This window comes from Pinus tabuliformis, chromosome 4_2, assembly GCF_031772625.1.
Source record: "Pinus tabuliformis cultivar Carrire ecotype Pingquan chromosome 4_2, CPIR1, whole genome shotgun sequence".
NCBI lineage: Eukaryota > Viridiplantae > Streptophyta > Pinopsida > Pinales > Pinaceae > Pinus > Pinus tabuliformis.
Genome location: NC_142304.1, coordinates 1,085,750,895 through 1,085,773,509, shown reverse-complemented (window position 1 = coordinate 1,085,773,509; position 22,615 = coordinate 1,085,750,895).

The window sequence follows — 22,615 nt, the reverse complement described above, 5'->3', positions numbered from 1 at the left end:
TCAAATGTGTAGTATCAAGAATAGGACATCTGAAATGTGGTATCAAAACTAACTGTTACATATAGAGACATAGAGATATAACGGAGACCCTGTATATATTTACGTTGTCCTGCAAAAACATATGTCAGAGATGATACTCATATTTCAAATGTAAACACTAATCATACATACCTTGTTGTAGGATACTTACCTTTGACTGTTGATGTGTGGTCCTTAGTACAGTGATCCTTGAATGCATGCTTTTTCTTGCCTTCTAGGAGCTCGATATTGAATCTGTTGTATCTATGTAATTTCAAATCTTTAGGGTCTGAATTTTCATCCTGTGGTAGCCCATTGAGTCCTCTTTCCAACCCCATAGGTCTGATCAAGATTGGATTCTTCAAGAAAGAGTTATGCCCAATCTCTCACGATGACTTAATTATAGACTGGTTCAATAAAGAGAACTTGTATGAAGTGCCATGTGTCACTGTTGCGATTTTCAGCCCTGAAAATGCTACTCAACAAACTACAGTCTGTCATATTTCTATGACTATTTACGAAATTTGAATCCAATGCTCAGAGAGAAAGCTATGACGATTTTCGCAACGTCACATGTTTGACATGGAATTCAAGAGCTTGCAAAAACCGTAACTTCCTCATATCATATCTCTAAAAATATAGCAAACCAAGATCTAAAATTCGATCATGAGGTTCATCAAGATTTTGGCTCAAATGGGTTTTAATTTCAGCGTCTGAAGCTTCGCAAAAAAAAAAAATATATATAGCGAAAATGCAATGATGACCTATTTGAAGCCACAAAATCCCTGCTATAGGAGGATATGAGGGTCATTATTTATATGAATGTCTTGAGTTGAGAGGGTCTTCAACAAGTGAACGTTGGAGGGATTTTAGAAGAAAAAAAAATTAATAATTATTGGTTATTCAATGACCACAACCAATTATGAGTGCCATTCCACAACCCCATAGGGTTTTAGCCCTCTAACTGGGGTTACTAACTTCAAACATGAATATCTCTCAAATCGTGAAGAATTACTTGGCATGCCCTATATCAATGGAAACATCTCGACGAGTAGAATCCATTTAGAAGATCCTGGACTCGAAATAGAGTAAATTGTCAAGTCAAAATGCCCATGCAAGATTGGGGTAGCCCCTGGTGTTGCTTAGGTTGACATCAATAACAACCACTGATCAACAATCTCCCCCTTTGGGATTGATGGCAACACAAGTACTCCCCATGCAATCATGACACCCCTTCCTACTGCCTTCTCTCCCCCTTTGTCATCAATGGCAAAGGGTAACTCCCCCTGACAAACAATCATCCTACGGACCTATACACACCTCGACTCCCCTTTTATAATCGAGTAGATAAGAGAAAGATTCTAATGAAAACTTGGGAGAATCCCAAGATTTTGGCGAAGATACTCAAATGCTTCATGAGGTAATGGTTTGGTAAAGATGTCAACAATTTGTTTCTTTGTGCCAACATATTCAAGCTTGATATTCTTTTTAGTGCCCTAATCTCTAATGAAATGATATTTGATCGGAATGTGCTTTGTTTTGGAATGCATCACGAGATTTTTGGAGATACTGATGGCATTGGTCGTATCGCAGAAGATGGGAATAGGTTCATCAAACTTAACTTGAAGATCTTGCAAGGTTTGCTTCATCCCGAGAACTTGAGTACAAGTTGTGGTCGCGATGTATTATGCTTTTGTTGTGGATAACAAGATTGAAGACTGCTTTTTACTTAACTGTGAAAACAGGCAACCACCTAGGTAGAATGCTGCTCCACTGGTACTCTTACGATCATTAACACTTCCTGCCCAATCTACATCTGTATAAGCTTAGAGGACTAGATCATTTCCTTTGGGATACCAGAGACCATATTTTGTTGTGCCCTTAAGATATCGAAGAATTCTTTTGATATCAATGATATGAGATTCTTTTGGTGTTGCTTGGAATCTTGCTACTTTTCCAATTGCCTACATCACATCAGGTCGGGAGGCTGTCACATATAAGAGACTACCAATCATGGATCTATACAACCTTTGGTCCACATCCTTTGACGAATTTTCTAAGCTTAACTTTCAACATGTTACCATGGGGGTAAGTACTGGCTTGCAATCTTCCATCTGGAATTTCTTGAGCCTTTCTTTGATGTACTTGGTTTGATATATGAATATTCCTTTATTCTGCTGAGAAATATAAAGCCTTAAAAAGTATTTCAGTTCGCCAATCATAGACATTTCAAACTCACTTTGCATTTTTGTGGCAAAGTCTTTACTTAATTTGTCATCACTACTTCCAAAGATTATGTCATCCACATATACTTTGATCATTTTTAGGTTATCTCGATCCACTTTCACATAAAGATTGTTGACAACGCTTCCTTTCTTGAATCGTTGTTGATGTAGATATCCGTCAAAACAAGCATACCAAGCCTTAGGAGCTTGCTTGAGACCATATAGAGCCTTATTTAATCTGCAGACGTAGTCCTCTTTGTCAGAGAGCAGAAAACCTTCGAGTTGTTCAATGTAAACTTCTTCCTCCAATTCACCATTTAGAAACGCTAACTTAACATCCATTTGGTAGACCTTGATTTTTCTCAAGCAAGCATAAGCGAGAAACATCCTGATAGCTTCCATTCTGGCAATGGGAGCAAATGTTTCTTCAAAATTGATTCCTTCAATTTGTGCATATCCTTTGCAGAGTAATCTTTCCTTGTTCCTGGGAACCTGTAATCCTTCAACTGTTTTTCTCCCCCTAGACCTGTAATGAAACAGCCATCTTGTTCAAACTACCTTCCAGTCAATCGTAGACTTGTGCCATATTTTGTTGCATAGACTCCTCCTCTACAAAAATTAAGGAGTCAACAAGCTAGATTGTTCAAAATAGTGAGTCACCTAACGGGCCATCTTGACTTGAGTCATTATCTAAAGAAATTGCTAATTCCTCATGACCTTTTGCTTTTACAAATCCTAAAAGCATAACTTCTGAAACGTTGTTATCTGCTCTGTCTTCCTGTACCTGTTTCATTTTCCAGACCTTCTTATTCCTGCAATCTCGATCCATGTGCCCGTAGTTATGACACTTGAAGCATTCAATGTTGTCCATAGATAATTCCATTTGATATCTGCAACCGCAAGCACTATGGCCATAGTTATGGCATTTGAAACATTCAATGTTTGGCCCATCTAGCACGTATTCTCTTCTGGAAAAATCATCATGGAACTTGTCTTGTGATCCTGCAAACTTGTTTTGAGCCTTGAGAGCAAGAGCACACCTTTCAGTGTTCCTTTCCCATACTTGTTCATTCTGATTTTGCGAGAATTCCTTTGAAGAGCTTCCAAGTCTGCAATCTTTGGCCAGGTGTCCAAAATTGTTACTTTTGTAAAATTCAACATCATCTCTCAAATGATCATATCTATTGATATTCAATTGAGTTCTAGAATATCCATTTCTGAGAGATCTCCTGGAATTATATTCATTCCAAACATACATGCGATATTCTGTAGCTCTATGTCCAAACTTCCCAAATGAATAACAATGACCATAAAAGATAGGTTGATACCTGGGAGGAAATCTTATTTGAGGAATTTCCTTCCAAGGTTCTTCTTGCAAATCTTGATCTCTTGATCTAGCTAGGAGATCTACCTGCTTGGTAGATTTTGCATATCCACTTTAGTTGTCATAGAAGGACTTGACTCCTTTTTGAATTTTTCTTTGTAACCAAGACCAGTCTTGTCGCTACATGATTGTTGGTTGCTGATGAGTTCATCCAAAGTCTTTGAGCTATTGGCATAGTTTTGAAGAGTTTTTCCAATTCTTACTTCTTTTCGTAAAGAAACGATTTCAGCTTCCAATGCTTCTCTTTCCTTGTTGCTTTCCTTTAATTCTTTCCTGAGCGATTTTTCAATTCGTTTGTATTCTTCAACCTTGATTTTAAGATTTAGGACATGTTCCCTTTCTGTCTTTAATTCATCTTCAAGAGTGTTGACGTGCTTCTTCTCGACCTTGAGCTTTTTGATACCTTTCTGTCTTTAATTCATCTTCAAGAGTGTTTTACGTGCTTCTTCTCGGCCTTGAGCTCTTTGATAACCCTGATTACTTCGTTTTGAAATTCAACCTCAGTCATTTCTTCTTCTTCATCTCCTTCTTCGTCAGGTGCCTCTTGCTTATTGTGCTTGGCCATAAACAATACTCTTCCATTGAATTCTTCTTCGTTATCACTGTCTTCTTCAGATGAGGAGCTATCTTCTTTCGAGAAGAAACTTTTCTTAAACCATTTCCTCTTGCCTTGCTTGTTGAACTTCCTAGGGCTTTTCTTTCCTTTTGTAAAAACCTCATTTTTGTGAGGACATTTGGCTGCAAAATGCCCAACGTCACCACAATCAAAACATATTAATGGAAGTTTACATTTGAATTTTCCCATATCTGTTCTCATTTTCCAAGTGAAGTAGACAAACTCTTTATCTGAGAATTCTTCTTCATATTCTTCCTTTTCCTCATCCTTATAATTGCAAGTTTTTGCTTTCAGAGTCTGCTTGTCCTTACTATTCTTCTTGGATGCAGCAAATGTTGTTTCTAAGTTAGATGTGCCATCCTCTTCTTCAATCCTCATTTCATATGGCGTAAGAATTCCATGCAATTCATCTATGTTGAGATTGGTCAGATTCGATCTATCTTCCAAGGCAGATACCTTAGGGTTAAATCTTGCTAGCAAGGTTCTGAGGATCTTTCGGACAACAATTTCCGTTTCAACAGGTTCTCCCAAACCTTCCAATGTATTTGTTGTTTCATCAACACGCTGAAAGTATGCAGTGATATCTTCATCTTCCCTCATTTTGAGTTGCTCAAATTTTGCCTTGAAAATTTGAATCTTTGCTTCTTTCACCTTTGAGTCACCTACATATATATTTTCAAGCTTGCCCCATACCTCTTTAGCAATTTTGCAACTCAATACCTAAAGATAAATAGATTTGATAAGCCCACTGATAATAATATCTTTAGCCTTTGCATCATATACCATATTTTTCTTACCTTGTTCATCCTGGGTTGGTGTGAAGCCTTTGTCAACGATTTCTCATATTTCGTCTCCTTGCGCCAGCAAATGAACCTACATTCTTCCACTCCAAAGTGCATAGTTATTTCCATTGAACAAAGGACTATATTCTTACTATACTCCATGATCTCCTTCCAGTTGTTAGACTGGCATTGAAGGAACTAGGCTCTGATACCAGTTGTTGGAAATATTGAGAGGGGGAAGAGGGGGTGAATCAGTGTTCCTTAGCAATTAGCACTTTTAAATCTTTTTAGAGCATTAGTTAATCTTCAATTATTATTAATTTTTATGTAGTAATAACGGTAAATAAAAGAACATAGTAGACACAAGAATTTTAGGTGGAAAACCCCCTCTGGTTCAAAAACCATCGAATGCTTTTCTAATAAATTCTTTAATCTTCAACCCCAACCGAAATGAAAGCAACAACTTCCTAGAATTCTAGAAAAGCATTCTTCTCCAGCTCCCACTGGAAGGACGCCCCAACACCTGGTTTCTTCAGTAGTCAATTGAATGGATGCCCCAATATCCTAGACCAACCTACCACCCTGAAGTGTTCACAGGCTCCAACTTGTAGGCGACTTTATGCACCAACCTAGCACCTCCCTACCACCCTATAATGATTGAAATGAGACAAGAGTGTGGATTCCCATACCAGAGACAACGATCCATGATACAATATGATTTACAATGATTTTGACCGAACACCCAATCACACTATGACCTGCAACCCAACCATGACACCATCCCAACAGAGACTTCTATACCTCTCAATAATGCCTTTTTAACTCTAGGTAGATTGACTCTTTTACGATAATGATGATCCAGATTTAGATAGGAATGCAACAAATTACAGATATAACCATAAATACAGAGATGCAACAAAAATAATGTTTCATTTCATTAATGTAAAATACTGAAATATGCTTACAAACAGAAATGGAAATAAACCAGCTAGGGCGATGGTAGCTTATCTCTGAGAAGAGATGTGGTGGCTACATGCCTCTGAACTATGTTACAATGAGGCTCGAAGGCCTATTTATTGTTGAGAAACAATGGAAAACCCTATACATCCAAAAACCTAACCCTAGGAGATGAAACGCCAAACTATGGGCTCCATTTTAGGTAAATTGGTACATCAACTTCCCAGGGTCGTAACTTTGGCATACGATCTCCGTTTGACATGAACAATAGCTTGTTAGAAAGATCTATTTGAGGACTACAACTTTAGGAAGAGCAACATTGGTCCATGCTCCCACTTTGCTCCCAAATTTCCCAAAAAACGTCGTTTAGGGCCTCAAAATGGCTCTGGAAGTTCAAGACTCGAAAACTTGCTAAAAATAGTAAATTGCGCTACAATTAAGGAAACTAAAAAACTAAAATGAGATAGTTGTGGGGGTCCAAGTGGGATAGGTGGGTGGCCACCAACATCCACCTGGATCATTCCTCCCCCCTTTAGAAGCAATGGTCCCCATTGCATTGAATTCCTCGTTGAGATGAGAAGCTTCTACTGAGCTGGGTCCCTAGTGAGCTGTTCTACAACCTCTGATGTGTCCAGTAATGGTGGGAAGAATGGTTGAGGGCGGTCCAGATTGAACACACAGTACAAGCGAAGGAATGGGGAAATGTTGTGTTCCAAAGCATTGTTTCCCACAACCTTGGTTTGGGCTCTTGTAAGGTGTTCTTTCTATCGATGCAACCAAACTTTGTCGCCCACTTGAAACTTGTGTGGTACCTGATGTTGATCATGTCGTTTCTTGTACTTGGCGTTTTCCAGAATGGAGCAGCGATATATCGATCTGTTGGGTAGAGATGCCCTAGGAGTCAGATGGAATGAATGCTTGACCTGATAGTGCAACAGTGTCCTTGTGAGTGAAGAGAAGATGTTCATGTCTGCTTTCATGACCGTATCCATCTATTGCTGTTGCTGCATGGAGGAACCCTTCGTGGCGGTCATGGATGTGGCGACGATCTTCCCCTTACTTTGGGAGCGGACCAAACAGAGAATAAATTTCCTAGTCTGTGAGATGATCTTACTGCATTTCTTTGCAAAGATCAAAGAGGTGGCGGTAGGTGGGGCTACCTCTGGTATCCTGTATAATGAATTACCCAAAGTAATAATAACAACGTGAGGCCTTGACTCATACATAGCATGTCGCCTCCATAAGTATGGTTGGCCTAATAGTACATCACAAACATCAAGAGGTGCAACATCACACAATACCTCATCTGTGAAGGGCTTGATGTTGTAGAGAAGGCAGCACTGTTGGCGAACTCAGAGATCTCGTCCTTAGTGAAGCCACTCGATACTATACGATTGTGGGTGTGGTGTATTCAGTAAGCCCAACCGCTTCACTACCTCTCCTGAAATGAGGTTCTTTTGGCTCCCACTGTCAACAATGAATTGCAGCGGCGAACCCTTCACCCACATCTGTGAGTGGAAAAGACGCTCCCCCTCCTCTGGATCCTCGGGCTAATTCTTCTAAACCTTGGCGGTGGCAACAGTGGCGCTAGGCTTTGCATCAATGATTTGCTTCCCTTTATCATTCCCCTTGTCGATTCTGACTCAGGGTCAGAACATGCATCTGATTCGGAAGCCTTCAACTCGGCCACCAGCGACTGCTTGGTCCGACACTCACTTGTGTTGTGAGTGGGGTTCTTATTGAACTCACACCACTTTCATGTGTCCTTCTTTGACTTCGTGGTGTTGTTCTTTTCTTGTAGCTTTGACGGGTTGTCTTGGGTCACCCTGCCTTAGCTTTGTCTTTTGTTCTTTGGATTCACAAATCGAAAATCTTGCTTCTTTTGTTTAAACTTATGCTCGATTTTGACAGTGTATCGGTACACTGTGCCGAACGAGGAGATGTTCAGGAAATCCATTTAGTCTTGGATGTACCTTTGTAGGCAACCGCAGTACTTGAGTACCAAATGCAACGCAAAGTCCTTGATACCCAACTATGTGCGAAAGGTATGAAAAATGTTTGTGAACTCCAGCACATCTTGGTCCCTTCCCTACCACAGCGTGGTCCACTTTATGTATTTGTCCTTATATCTTTTGACAGGTTAGTACTGCTCGTTGATGGCATCCCGGAATGAACTCCAAGAGGGTGCGGCTGAAAATAGTGAGCCCATACGTTCATCCTTCTGCTCACAGTAGGTTTCCCTCTAGTCCTTGACGTGGGGGGCTGCTTTGAGAAGAGCGAAAATAATCTTTTCCCGACTGGAAAAATCATGAACAGAAAAATACCCTTTTAGCATATTTAACCATTTATCTACGGCATCTGCATCTATTTAACCCTCAAAGATGGGGATTTCAAAATTAACTTGTACCTTAAAGGGTGTGGCATTTCCAGAGTAGTTGTTGGAAGCCGATGAGTCGCCTCTGAGTAGCTGCTGAAGGATCTAGGCAAAGTTGTCCATCATCGCATTCTTTTATCGCTCGAGGTCTTCTTCGAGAAATATTTTGATAGGATCTCCTGCCCCTTCGTCTTTCTTTTCATCTTCCATGGGAGGTCGTCAGGATTTGCGAGGCTGGTCTTGCAAAGGTTCGACCAGTTCAAGCCCCAACTCCTTATATCTTGAATTTTCTGGGGACATGCAAAGAAAAACAGAGAAAAAACAGACCGCTTTGATACCACTGATCCGGATTTAGACAAGAACACAACAAATTACAGATATAACCATAAACACAGAGATGCAGCAGAAATAATGTTTCATTTCATTAATGTAAAATACTAAAATATGCTTACAAACAGAAATGGAAATAAACCAGCTAGGGCGATGGTAGCTTATCTTTGAGAAGAGATGTGGCAGCTACATGCCTCTGAACTCTGTTACAATGAGGCTCGAAGGCCTATTTATTGTTGAGAAACAATGGAAAACCCTAAACATCCAAAAACCTAACCCTAGGAAATGAAACGTCAAACTATGGGCCCCGTTTCAGGTAAATTGGTACATCAACTTCTCGGGGTTGTAACTTTGGCATACGATCTCCATTTGACGCGCACAATAGCTCGTTAGAAAGATCTATCTAAGGACTACAACTTTGGGAAGAGCAACATCGGTCCATCAACCCATGTTGCTCCCAAATTTCCCAAAAAACGTCGTTTAAGGCCTCAAAACGGCTTCAAAAGTTCAGGACCCGAAAAACTGTTAAAAATAGTAAATTGTGCTACAATTAAGGAAACTGAAAACCTGAATGAGACAATTGTGGGGGTCCAAGTGGGATAGGTGGGTGGCCACCAACATCCACCTAAATCAAATTACTATTACAATGATGACACTTTTACAAATGACTCTTTTACAACTTTACAATGATGAATCTTAGCCTTTACACTTCTTCACAATATACGAATGGTTGTCATGTCTTCAAAGGAAGTCCTATTGCAATGCTTTCTTTGATTTGATGCTTATGCTCTTGAATTCTTGCTTGAAGTTGTACTTGAATCTTATTCTACCTGCATGCAAAATTTGCCTAACGAAACCAATCCCAAAACAAAACAAAATACCCTTCAACTTACCTCTGCCTTCAAAACACATGTAAGTGCATAATAATGAATAAATACAAATTAAAATTACAATGCGTACCTGAAGTGTGCTTGTCACTTTTGTTGTTGACTTGTTGTAGCAGTAGACAAAGACTCCCACTCTTGATATAGGTTTGGACTCTATGCAAGACTATATCCAACACTGACCTAAAGATATATACAATAAAAATTGATAACAGACCCTGAACTTGTGATGGACCAAGTTCTAAGTTCAACAACAGAGACCATTCTATCTACTATGAAAATACAAGTAACATGATGATCTGATAATCACCCTATGAGTGACCTCAGTTGAAGATTTATTAAACAAAAAATATTATAGACTCATGTGATGGTGTATGTGTTCTGTGTTATTGAAACAACATATCGATCAGATTGCCAATACACATAAAATAAATGGAAAGACAACAGAGAAATACAGTAAGCAACACAAAGACACAAGCAGTTTTTAATAAGGAGCTCACCCTATTCTCCAGGGCTACGTCTCCGGTCCAGCTTCAGTGGTGGCCTTGTTTTATTATGTCTTTCAACAGAGAAATTACAATACAGGGACTCAATATGAGATCTCCTGAAGCAGATTTTTCTTGGCAGGGTGGTTCTTGGATTCCCCAAGCCACTCGAAGTACACAGACTCTTGTTCTTCCTACCAGCTCTGTGACCCTTGGTCTACAGTGGAAAGAGCCAACTATGGTGCTCAATCCGGACAGATTCCTATATGGGAAGGCTTGATTCTTCATGCTCTCTGGTGCTCGATGTTGCCTGTGGTCAGCTCGGCCCTTTGTCTCCTCTGCTTGGCTTTACTGCTCTCTGTGTTCAGTCCTCCTCTCAGGGTTCACTATTCACTGTCTCTCTTGGTCGCTTGGACTCTTCTCTATTCCTCTTCTCTCAATCTCTATTCGACTGTCTCTGTTCATGGCTTTAGCCATTCGATCTCCATGCTTGTTCGGTTCCTCTCCCGCCTACGTCAATTCGCCTATCGCCTGCGTTCTTGGAGTTCCATGTTCGGCGTCAGCATGAACGCTCGGGAAGTAACCACGCGTCCCCATCGGAATAGCGCCAGCCTGCTCGTCGATTCATTTCTTCGGTTATGTCGTGGGTACGTTCTTTTTCCACCGTGGCTGTCAATGGATTCCAAATCCCCTTAAATCGCGGCTTAATTCCCTGTCGATTCCGCTTCTGTCTATCAGGCGCAATCTCAGTCGTCCGATCTGGGCTCCTCAAGATTCGACGTCATACACACGTCAAGCGCGGTTGACTTGCTCGACCGATAACACGCAATCAATGGCGGTTTTTCTCTCACCTCCGCTGCCATGTGTCAATCACTGAGTGGGATTGCTCCGCTCTCCTCCAAAACCTCTTACCATTCAAGGGCGCCCCTATCAAAACCCTTGGTTTCCAGGTCGTGGGTCCCACCTTCGTACGTTGGCGCTTTTCGTTTCTCCGCCTGCGGTTCTCCGGCTCCCAACGTGACCAAGGGCTTAAGGCCCCTCCATTTCGGCCCTGTTTGCCCAGCGATGAGCTAATCGCGCATCGAAAATCAGCTCCTTTTCCCGTTCCGGGGCTCCCAGGGGCTACATCGACCTCCTGCGCAGTCTCCATGGGCCTCGGTCAGCGCGCTTTGACCGAGGTCCTCGTCGTTCCGCGCCGACTACCATGGCCACTGGTTCAGGGTGTTTCTGATTGTTGTTTTGGATTCTTCAAGGATTTGTTTCGTCCCGATACAGTCAGGGTTCTTTGACAGTCGTTTATGGATCCGATTTGGATCACAGCCTCCCTACTGAAAAGCTTTTGGACCACCAAAAGTTGGTTTTCTTCAAGCATTGACTAAGTGAGGAAATTGTTGTCTCACTTGTCCAATCTCAATCCACTTCGCACTACTCGGCTTCGAACCTTTAAGCCCAATCCTGAGGTATTCCACCTATCCACTGCGCGTCGTCCTTACCTTCCTGTCCAGCACTGTATCTTCCTGCAACTCATTAAGATATTCAGGTAGCAGGTCATCAACAGAAGGCAATTGACTCTGCTCTTCAGGGTCCTCAATCATTGAAGGTTCAAACAACCTCAAGCAATCTGCGTTCACGACTGAGTAGATGTGCATGTAAGCTGGGAGATCAAGGAGAAAAGCATTTTCACCAATATTCTCAAGTGTCTTGAAGGGTCCATACCTGATAGGTTTTAGCTTTTTACCTTCACCTTGCATCCTGTCCTTGCTGATATACAGTCAGACTTGGTCTCCAACTTGAAAACTATGCTCCATCCGATGCTTATCATGCCTAGCCTTGTACTTGGCCTGGCTCTTTTCCAGTTGTTCCTGTACTGCCTGGTAGATCTCCTGGATCTGTTCAATGAACCTAGTTGCCCTATCCACATCACTGTGTCTATCAACCATGGTATATTTACAAAGACAAAATCCAAGGGAGACCTTGGTATGAAACCAAAGCAGGTCTCAAAAGGAGATCTCTGGGTAGAAAAGTGTTTGGCTCTATTGTAAGCATGTTGCACATAACACAAGTGTTCATCCCAAAGCTTATGGTGTTTGCTGCAATATCCTCTCAGTAACTGGATCATTGTCCTGTTAACTACTTCTGTCTGGCCATCTATTTGTGGATGAAAAGCTGTGCTTTTCTTTAATTTGGTGTCCATAAGTTCCCACAGACTGGACTAAAACTTTTCCACAAATTGGGTGTCTCGATCAGATATAATAGAAGTGGGTAATTCAAAATGAACTCATACATGTTCAAAGAATAATTTTGTAGTTTGTTCAGTTGTAATCTATTTACTACAGGGTATCAAAATACACATTTTGTTGAACCTATCCACAACAACATATAGATAATCATGACCTTTCCTAGATTTGGGCAGTCCTCCAACAAAATCCATGGAAATTCTTTCTCAAGGGTGAGAAGGAATTGGCAATGGAGTGTACAAGCCTAGTTTTCTGTTGTTGGGCTTGCTTTTAGCACACATAGCACATCCCTTTACGTATCTAGAAATTGTCTCACTCATTCTCGGCCAATAACAGAACCTTTGCAGCTATGCAACTGTTTTACTTACCCCAAAGTGACCTGATATCAGAGAAGTGTGTGCTTCCCTAATTATCTTTGCTCTCTCAGTTTGTGGAATGCAGAGTTTTCCACAATGATATAAGAGTCAGTCCTTCACATGATAGTCCAATTCTTCTACTCTTTTGCCTTGACTCAAAGTTGCATATACATCTTTAAAGTCCATATCTTGAGCATACTATTCTATGTAGCTTTCATGCAGCACATAATTATGCTTAAGTATGGTAGATGCATTTATAATGGGTCTAGATAACATGTCTGCAACCTTGTTATGTATGCCCTTTTTATATCTGATGACTAAATGAAACTGTTGTAGAAAACCCATCCATCTGTAATGTCTTGACTGTTGCAACTTAGTTTGGGAGTATAGATATTGAAGTGGCTGATGATCAGTATGTATTACTATTTCTTTGCCCATTAAGTAATGTTTCCACTTTTTCACACTCTGAACTAATGCATACAATTCTTTATCATAGGTAGGATAGTTAACTACTGCAAGATTAAAAGTCTCAGAATGATAACATATGGGTTTATCGTGCTGTGTCAACACTATTCCCATGGCATAGTCACTGGCATCAGTTTGGATCTCAAATGGTCTTTGTAGATATGGCAATGCTAGTACAGGTGTTGTACTAATTTTTTCTTTCAAGGTGTCGAAGGCTTTTTGCTGTTTGCCTCCCCACTGAAACACCTTATTCAATCCTGTCAAAGCATGTAAGGGAGTTGCAATTGAGGAAAATTTTGAAATGAACTTCCTCCAATACTGTGCTGCTCCTAAGAAGCTTCTCACTTCTGTAGCAGACTTAGGTTTAGGCCAGTTTACAATGACTGCCACTTTAGAGGGATCTATTTTCAATTCACCTCCCCCTACTATATGACCCAAATAATTTAGAGAGGTTTTTCCAAATTCACATTTGGAGAGTTTAACATAAATTTTTTCTCTTTTCAAAACATCTAATCTCTGCTTAACATGTTATAAATGTTCTTCCCATGTTTTACTAAAAATCAGAATGTCATCCAGATACATAATAACAAAATCATCAAGAAAAGGTCTGAGTACATCATTCATTAATCTCATGAAAGTAGCAGGGGCATTGGTCAAGCCAAAAGGCATAACCAGCCATTCATACAATCCCTGCTTTGTTTTGAAAGCAGTCTTCCATGCATCTTGCTCTACAACTCTGACCTGATGGTATCCATTGTGCAAATCCAGCTTGGTGAAATAAACAACTTCCTTCAGTTGATCTAAAAGATCATCTATGCGAGGAAGGGGATAACGATTTTTTATTGTTATTTTATTCAGTGCTCGGTAATCAATGCACATTTTCCACAAGCCATCTTTCTTTCTCACCAAAACGATTGGTGACCCACATGGTGATGTGCTAGGCCTGATGAACCCTTTCTCGAGCAACTCCTGCACCTGATTCTTGATTTCAGCATTCTCTAAAGCAGATAACCTATACATCCCAATGTTAGGCAAAGGAACATCTTCCTACAATATAATATCATGTACTATTCCCTTTTTGGGTGGCAGACCTTGAGGTTCTTGAAACAAGACATCATACTCTGAAACAATCTTTTCTATATCAACTTGCTGATCAGAATTACAACCCTCAAATACATTGGTTTTATCAGTTTTCTTTTCCTTTACAACCATTAGTAAGAACTGTCTGCAGGAATTTATCATTCTTTTCATCTATCCTGAGTTTATGAGAGTATAATTATTCTTGAGCTTATGAGCTCTTACAAAGTATTCGATTCCATCTTTAACAAGTAGATACTTGTTCTCGGCTCTATAGAAAATAGCCTTTCTATCATACAAGGACTTCCTAAAACAATTCCACATATATCCAACGAAACTATATCTAACTCAAACTCATCTACAAATGTTGACCCAAAAGAAAACTTGAGTTTGCACTGTCTAGTCACTTGTAGTTGTGCTTTATCATTCAACCATCCTAATGGGTATGGCTTCTTATGAGGTGTAGTTGCTAGTCCCAATTTCTTTACAATTTCTTCAGAAATCAGAGTTACTTGTGAGCCACTATCAAACAAAGTATCAATCTTTTTATTTTTGGAAACAACTCGAATATGGAAAAGCTCATGTCTTTTTCTCTCATGTTCTTCATCAATAACAGATTGAGTAGAATTACTAGTAGATGCTTCAGAATTCTTACTTTTTATACCTGTGGCTGCAATGATTGTTTCATCCCCCGAGTCTAACCCCAAATCTTTCTGAATCGCTACAGCAGTCTTCTTCTTCTTGCCCTCGGACTTGTTAGGCCTCAGCTCTAGTCGCAGAATCCAACAGTGCTCATCATCATGCCCCTCCTTTTTACAGTGAGTGCATGAAGCTTTGCCTTTCTGTGCAGTGTTAGCCTTCCTTGCTTTCCACTTCTGCTTTCTTTTCTCCTTGCTCTTTCTTACAGTGGGTTGGGATGGTACCCCAACTTCTGGATTTCCATTCTTTCCTCTAACTTCTAGATGAGTATCTTGTACAGATACCTCATCTATACTAGTGGGATTAAACATGAGGATGGTATGCCTCATGTAACTGTGTAGACCACCAATGTACTTCAAAAGAGTTTCTGGTGAGTCTAATGAGATACCCAACATCAATGCTCTCTTTCGGAACTCTTGAGTATACCCTTGTACACTTTGCCCTTTCAACTGCTGAAGAGTTTGCCAACTCATCATGGCTTGTTGCATGTAGGCCAATGGATAGAACTGCTTTTTGATTGCAGTAACAAATTCACTCCAGACAGAGATGGTCTTAACATGCTTCCTCATATCAGCTTGGGTTTTTCCTTCCCACCAAACCAAGGCAGTGCCCCCTAGGCGAAGGCTTGTCAGCTAAATATTGCTCTTGTTTGAGTCTATATTTTGTACTCTGCAATACACATCAATTTGTCTAATCCAATTGTCCAACTTTTCAGCATTTAGCTCTCCATCATATATAGGCAAATCAAATTTAACATCTAACTTAATCAAAGATGCCTTCTTATTATGCACAGGGCTACTAAGAGGTGTAGGGAAGCTTTCCTCTTTCCCCTTTCTTTTGGAGTGGTCATGGGAATGAGATTCATCTTCTTCTTTATCTTGCTTAGAGCCTGATGAATCTTCACCCTTATGCTTTCTAAAGTCCCTATACATTTCTTCTACCATAGACTTTATAGCTAGGAAACTTTCTACGAATTGAGGGTCTGGTCCTATATAACCTTCCTCTGACATTGCCTTCCGATAATAGATTCTCCCAATTTCAGGATTAGTTTCCACCAACTCTCCTTCTCCTAATTTGAGCTTTGATCTAGTGAGCATTCACAGCTAAACCAACACAAGCTTGTCTAACCTTACAGCCTAGAGCTCTGATACCACTTGATCTGATAATCACCCTATGAGTGACCTCAGTTGAAGATTTATTAAACAAAAAGTATTACAGACTCATGTGATGGTGTGTGTGTTCTGTGTTATTGAAACAATGGATCGATCAGATTGCCAATACACAGAAAATAAATGGAAAGACAGTAGAGAAATACAGTAAGCAACACAAAGACACAAGCAGTTTTTAATAAGGAGTTCACCCTATTCTCCAGGGCTACGTCTCCGGTCCAGCTTCAGTGGTGGCCTTGTTTTATTGTGTCTTTCAGTAGAGAAATTACAATACAGGGACTCAATATGAGTTCTCCTGAAGCAGATTTTGCTTGGCAGGGTGGTTCTTGGATTCCCCAAGCCACTCGGAGTACACAGACTCTTGTTCTTCCTACCAGCTCTGTGACCCTTGGTCTACAGTGGAAAGAGCCAACTATGGTGCTCAATCCGGACAGATTCCTCTATGGGAAGGCTTGATTCTTCAAGCTCTCTGGTGCTCGACACTGCCTGTGGTCAGCTCGACCCTCTATCTCCTCTGCTTGGCTTTACTGCTCTCTGTGCTTAGTCCTCCTCTCAGGGTTCACTGTTCACTATCTCTCTTGGTTGCTTGGACTCTTCTCTATTCCTCTTCTCTCAATCTCTATTCGACTGTCTTTGTTCATGGCTTTAGCCATTCGATCTCCATGCCTGTTCGGTTCCTCTCCTGCCTACGTCGATTCGCCTATCGCCTGCGTGCTTGGAGTTCCCTGTTCGGTGTCAGCATGAACGCTCGGGAAGTAGCCACGCGTCCCCATCAGAACAACGCCAACCTGCTCGTCGATTCGTTTCTTCAGTTATGTCGTGGATATGTTCTTTCTCCACCATGGCGGTCAACGGATTCCAAATCCCCTTAAATCGCGGCTTAATTCCCTGTCGATTCTGCTTCTGTCTATCGGGCGCAATCTCAGCCGTCCGATCTGGGCTCCTCAAGATCCGACGTCATACGCACGTCGAGCGCGGTTGACTTGCTCGACCGATAATGCGCGATCAACGGCGGTTTTTCTCTCACCTCCGCTGCCACGCGTCGATCGCTGAGTGGGATCACTCCGCTCTCCTCCAAAACCTCTTACCGTTCAAGGGCGCCCCGATCAAAACTGCCGGTTTCTAGGTCGTGGGTCCCACCTTCGTACGTTGGTGCTTTTCGTTTCTCCGCTTGCGGTTCTCCGGTGCCCAACGTGACCAAGGGCTTAAGGCCCCTCCATTTCGGCCCTGTTTGCGCATCGAAAATCAGCTCTTTTTCCCATTCCGGGGCTCCTAGGGGCTACATCGACCTCCTGCGCAGTCTCCATGGGCCTCAGTCAGCGCACTTTGACCGAGGTCCTCGTCGTTCCGCGCCAGCTGCCATGGCCACTGGTTTAGGGTGTTTCTGATTGCTGTTTTGAATTCTTCAAGGATTTGTTTCGTCCCAATACAGTCAGGGTTCTTTGACAGTCGTTTATGGATCCGATTTGGATCACATGAACTTACAACGTCATATAGATTTAACAGACTTGGTGTAGCATCAATAATATGTAGCATCAAATGTGTAGTATCAAGAATAGGACATTTGAAATGTGGTATCAAAACTAATTGTGACATATAGAGATATAACCGAGACCCTTTATAAACTTATGTTGTCCTGCAAAAACATATGTCAAAGATGATACTCATATTTCAAATGTAAAAATTAATCCTACATACCTTGTTGTAGGAGACTTACCCTTGACTATTGATGTGTGGTCCTTACTGCAGTGATCCTTGAATGCATGCTTTTTCTTTCCTTCTAGGAGCTCGATATTGAATCTGTTGTATCTATGCAGTTTCTGATCTCTAGGGTCTAAAATTTTGTCATGTGGTAGTCCTATGAGTCCTCTTTCCAACCCCACAGGTCTGATCAAGATTGGATTCTTCAAGAAAGAGTTATGCCCAATATCCCACGATGACTTGATTATATACTAGTTCAGTAAAGCGAACTTGTACGAAGTGCCATGTGTCACTGTTGCGACCTTCAGATCTAAAAACGCTACTCAACAAACTATAGTGTGTCCTCTTTTTGTGACTATTTACGAAATTTAAATCCAATGCTCAGAGAGAAAGTTATGACGATGTTCCCAACGTCCCCTGTTTGACATGGAATTCGGGAGCCTGCAAAAACCCTAACTTCCTCAAATCATATATCCGAAAATATAGCAAACCAAGATCTGAAATTCGGTCACAAGTTTCATCAAGATTTCAGCGCAAATGGGTTTTAATTTCAGCTTCTGAAGCTTTGCAGAAAAAAAGTTATGAGGACGATATGAGGGTCATTATTTATATGAATATCTTGAGTTGAGAGGGTCCTCAACAAGTGAACGTTGGAGGGATTTTAGGAGCAATTTTTTTATTATTAATTATTGACTATTCAATGACCACATCCAATAATGAGTTTCATGCCACAATCCCATAGGGTTTTAGCCCTCTAACTGGGGTTACTAACTTCAAACATGAATATCTCTCAAACCGTGATGAATTAGTTGGTGTGCCATATATCAACAGAAACATCTCGACGAGTAGAATCCATTTAGAAGATCCTTGACTCAGAATAGAGTAAGATTTCAAGTCAAAATTCCCATGCAAGATCAGGGTAGCCCCTGGTGCTGCTTGGGTTGACATCAATGACAACCACTGATCAACACTACAGTGGCTTGGATATGATAATGTGATCTACCCCAAAATGTTTTTGACTTGCTGAAATCGGATTTATCTACTACAATTGGAGTAGATTTGCTTATATTTAGAATCCATTCACCACTCCCTCGTACTTTGAGTTCCATGAGGGGTTCTTGCACCAATGGTCTTGTGATCCTCATATGTGAATTGGTTGTTTTCATTTGTGAGTATTGATGTATGAACTAACAATATAAAGCCATGGACCTTGATATTGTATTTACTTGAAGCCTAAATCTGATCTAGATATTATGGAAGAGGTTTTACATTGGGAAGTAGCTATGATTACATGCATGTATTGTCCAAAACCTACAATGCAATTATTCATGGTTATTGATAAAAGTTATTACAGAGCTTCCACTTTGTTACTTGGCAGTCATCATGAAGTCGTTCTTCTGCAACTCTAACAATTACGTCATATTTCCTTGAATTTTGAAAGAGTTCTTCTCCAATAAATAATGGTTAAACATGTTTGATATTGCTAGCTTGACCATGGCATGGTAGCACCTAGTTAAGGGGCACTAAATGTTGTTCTGGTTCTGGCAAAATCTAGCAAGCCTTGGTGAAGGAAACCCTACAAGGTACAAATTAGACCCATAAGCAACAATGGGATAGTGGCCCACTGTCACCATAGCTAAAACCTCCTACCCTTTACGAGATTTCACCAATGGGAGGAATCTCGATAATAAAGAGACCACTTATAATAGGTATTCTAGGGTTAAAGTGTAAAATGATCTCGCCAGGGAATCTTCAAGAAAGACACAAATTAGGTTCAGGGCTTCACAAGGAAGCGATTCACTTTCTATGAAGAGACCTATAAACAAGGGCTCAAGACCTAGGGTTTGATAGATTTGCGGAGTGTTGGAGCAAATCAAGGTCAAGGCAAAGAGAAAACGTTTCTTGCAATATATGTTAGTTATGCCAAGGCTATGAAACCTTAAATAAAGTTTGTAAGTTGAGGGAATAAAAACTAGGGTTTCCCTCTTAGGACAAACACCTAGGGCAAGAGAATTTATGGACGAAATTGGAGTGGATTCCCACCAAATTGATAGGTTTTGTGGAAAACACTACCCTCTTGATGTTTAGGCTCTCTAATTACCAAAATCTCTCCTCCCAAGAAATTTTCACCAATCCAACTCCATATATTAGATATAGAAAAATATGCATTCAATCAATAAAGTGCACATACAAGACAAATGCAATAATTCCTTCCATTATCCAAAGAATAGCTCCAAGAAATATCCAAGAATAAGCTCCAAATGTCAAAATGCATCCAATAAAACCACAAGAAAGCAAGTGTGATTCCTGTAGAGAAGTTGAATTCCTCAATGAGGTAGAATTTCCAAGTGTGATGATGATTAGAAATCACAAATGAATGATCTCTGATGTATATGTGTGTTTATAACTCCTATTTTAGCCTACAAGTCACTCAAATCATAAAATAATGGGCAAAAATTAGTCAAGGTCACAGGCCGACATTGTAGCCAATGTAAAACATAATAAATCTCCAACAAGAGGGCTAAAAATATGACGTCATGTTGTCGTAGGCCCTTATAGGGCTTGCATTGAGCTCCTCTGGTGTCATGAGAAATGTAGAGGACTCCTAAAATCAAGGTCTAGGGGTTGGCCCCTAGATATCTCTAAAAATCATCTTATAGCCCCCAAATGTTGGTTTGGGGCACAAAACTATGTCTCATGGGTCTCTAGGTGATGAATAAGCATGATTTTGCTCCAACATTGAGGGCGCTGAAGATGGTGATATCCCTCCCATGACTCAAGGCATGAGACAAACCTCATCTAGGCCCTGGATCAACTACCACACCATGTAATTATTGTTAAGCCAACTGGGGGCATGCTGGTCTAAGTGCATCGTCTCATGAATAATAAAGCAAATTCAGGAATGTTGTGGGTGATGAAGGTGCCCATGGTTATGAACGATGATTTGTAACTATTCAGAGTCCCATGGCTCTCAACGCATCACCTGTGGGTGTCAATATGTTCCTCTAGAGGACCTAGACCCTAGTTAAGTCACCCAAACCTATAGATGGAACCACATGCCAATTACACACAATATCCAGTGTTGCATATTTCACCATTAGGTACATTAATCATCATTGCATCTAAGTGATCCAAGCTTGAAATAAATGGGAAAAATAATACTTCATATGTGGCTTCTCTTCCAAAATTAAGGCCTTAGTCACGTAATGTTGTTACCTCCCTAGGTAGGAGTGGCTAATAAATTACCATATTAGATGTTCCCAACCCCAAAGGGAAGTGACATGTCCTTCGTCCACCCTTCAATCGATAGGTGCCATGTGAATAATGATGGAACACAGGAGAAAATACTTGATGGCCAAGTGCCATGGTCAAAGGGATTGTCTATGGTGGAATACCTCATCTTGGGTGTATTGATGTGAGGGAGAAATCATCAATGCATGAGTACATTGGCCTCTTTTTTCCACCCCTTTGTTGGGTGTTTTATATGGTGGGTTAATGGATAACATTTAATTGTCAATCTGGGTTATGTGGACTTCGAGACGCAGCAGTGGAAATGTCAGAGAGAGACTTCAGAAACTTGTAAAACAAAACCCTAGTTTGTGTAGAAACTACTCACACCTTAGATTCTTGCACTAGTCAATTCTTGCACTCAAAATAAATCTTTAGAAATGAAATCATAAATACCAATCCTGCAATCTATCAACAATTAGAAGAAAACCTTAATAATAGAAGAATAGACCTTAATTATTTATCAATTGAAAAACAAACCCTACCTATTGAAAATTTAAAGAGAAAATCCTAACTATTGAATTGCAAGCCCTAGCTACTAACTTATTGGAAACTTGAGTGTTATCTCCCTGACTCACTAAGCAATTCACACATAAACAATGCTTTGATAATCTAAAGCACATGAGCATGTAAACTCCAAACAATCCACACAGTCCTTATGTCAGGTAGAGCGCACACACACATCGTGAACTCTTGTTCATTCCTTAAGCAATCCTATGCACAACCAAACAATTGAAAGTAAGGATGCAAACTTAACTAAGGTGTTACCAAATCAATCAAAGTGCTTCAACTGTAAAGACTAAAATTAATCTCACTTTGTCCTAAACAATCAACACAATCCCACATGCATTCAATCAATAACTTACTGCATTAAAAAAAGTATCGCACCCATAAATATTGTGTTAGCCAAACCAGTGCAAAAAGGACAGCGAGAATGAAGCATTGTACATGTTAGAAATGTCAACTAGAATCTTGCAATCCCATACTGTGAAAATCTACAGGCATATAACTTAGCACTCTTCAAACAAATGTATAAAAATACTACAAGAGTAAGGTGCATAAATATCCCACGTGCATTCAATCAATAACTTACTGCATTAAAAGAAGTATCACACCCAAAAATATTGTGTTAGCCAAACCAATGCAAAAAGGACAACGAGAATGAAGCATTGTACGGGTTAGAAATGTAAACTAGAATCTTGCAATCCCATACTCTGAAAAGCTACAGGCATATAACTTAGCACTCTTCAACCAAATGTATAAAAATACTACAAGAGTAAGGTGCATAAATATCATGTAGATCAATACTTGAAATAGGTGCACAATGATAAAGACACCAGTCAACTTGTAGGCAAATTTGTCAAAGAAACTTGGAATGTTTGTCTTAAGAAATAAGGTTTCTTTCACACATTAATCCTCCCTAAAATTTGATCAAGTACGCATCATGAATTGGATCACAACTCTTAAGAGTTTAAATCATCAACATTGTGGATCAAATAATATCAATAACAAAGAAAACCACCACAAATCAAAACCTACAAGCTTTGTTTCCTCTTAGTGCAAAAATA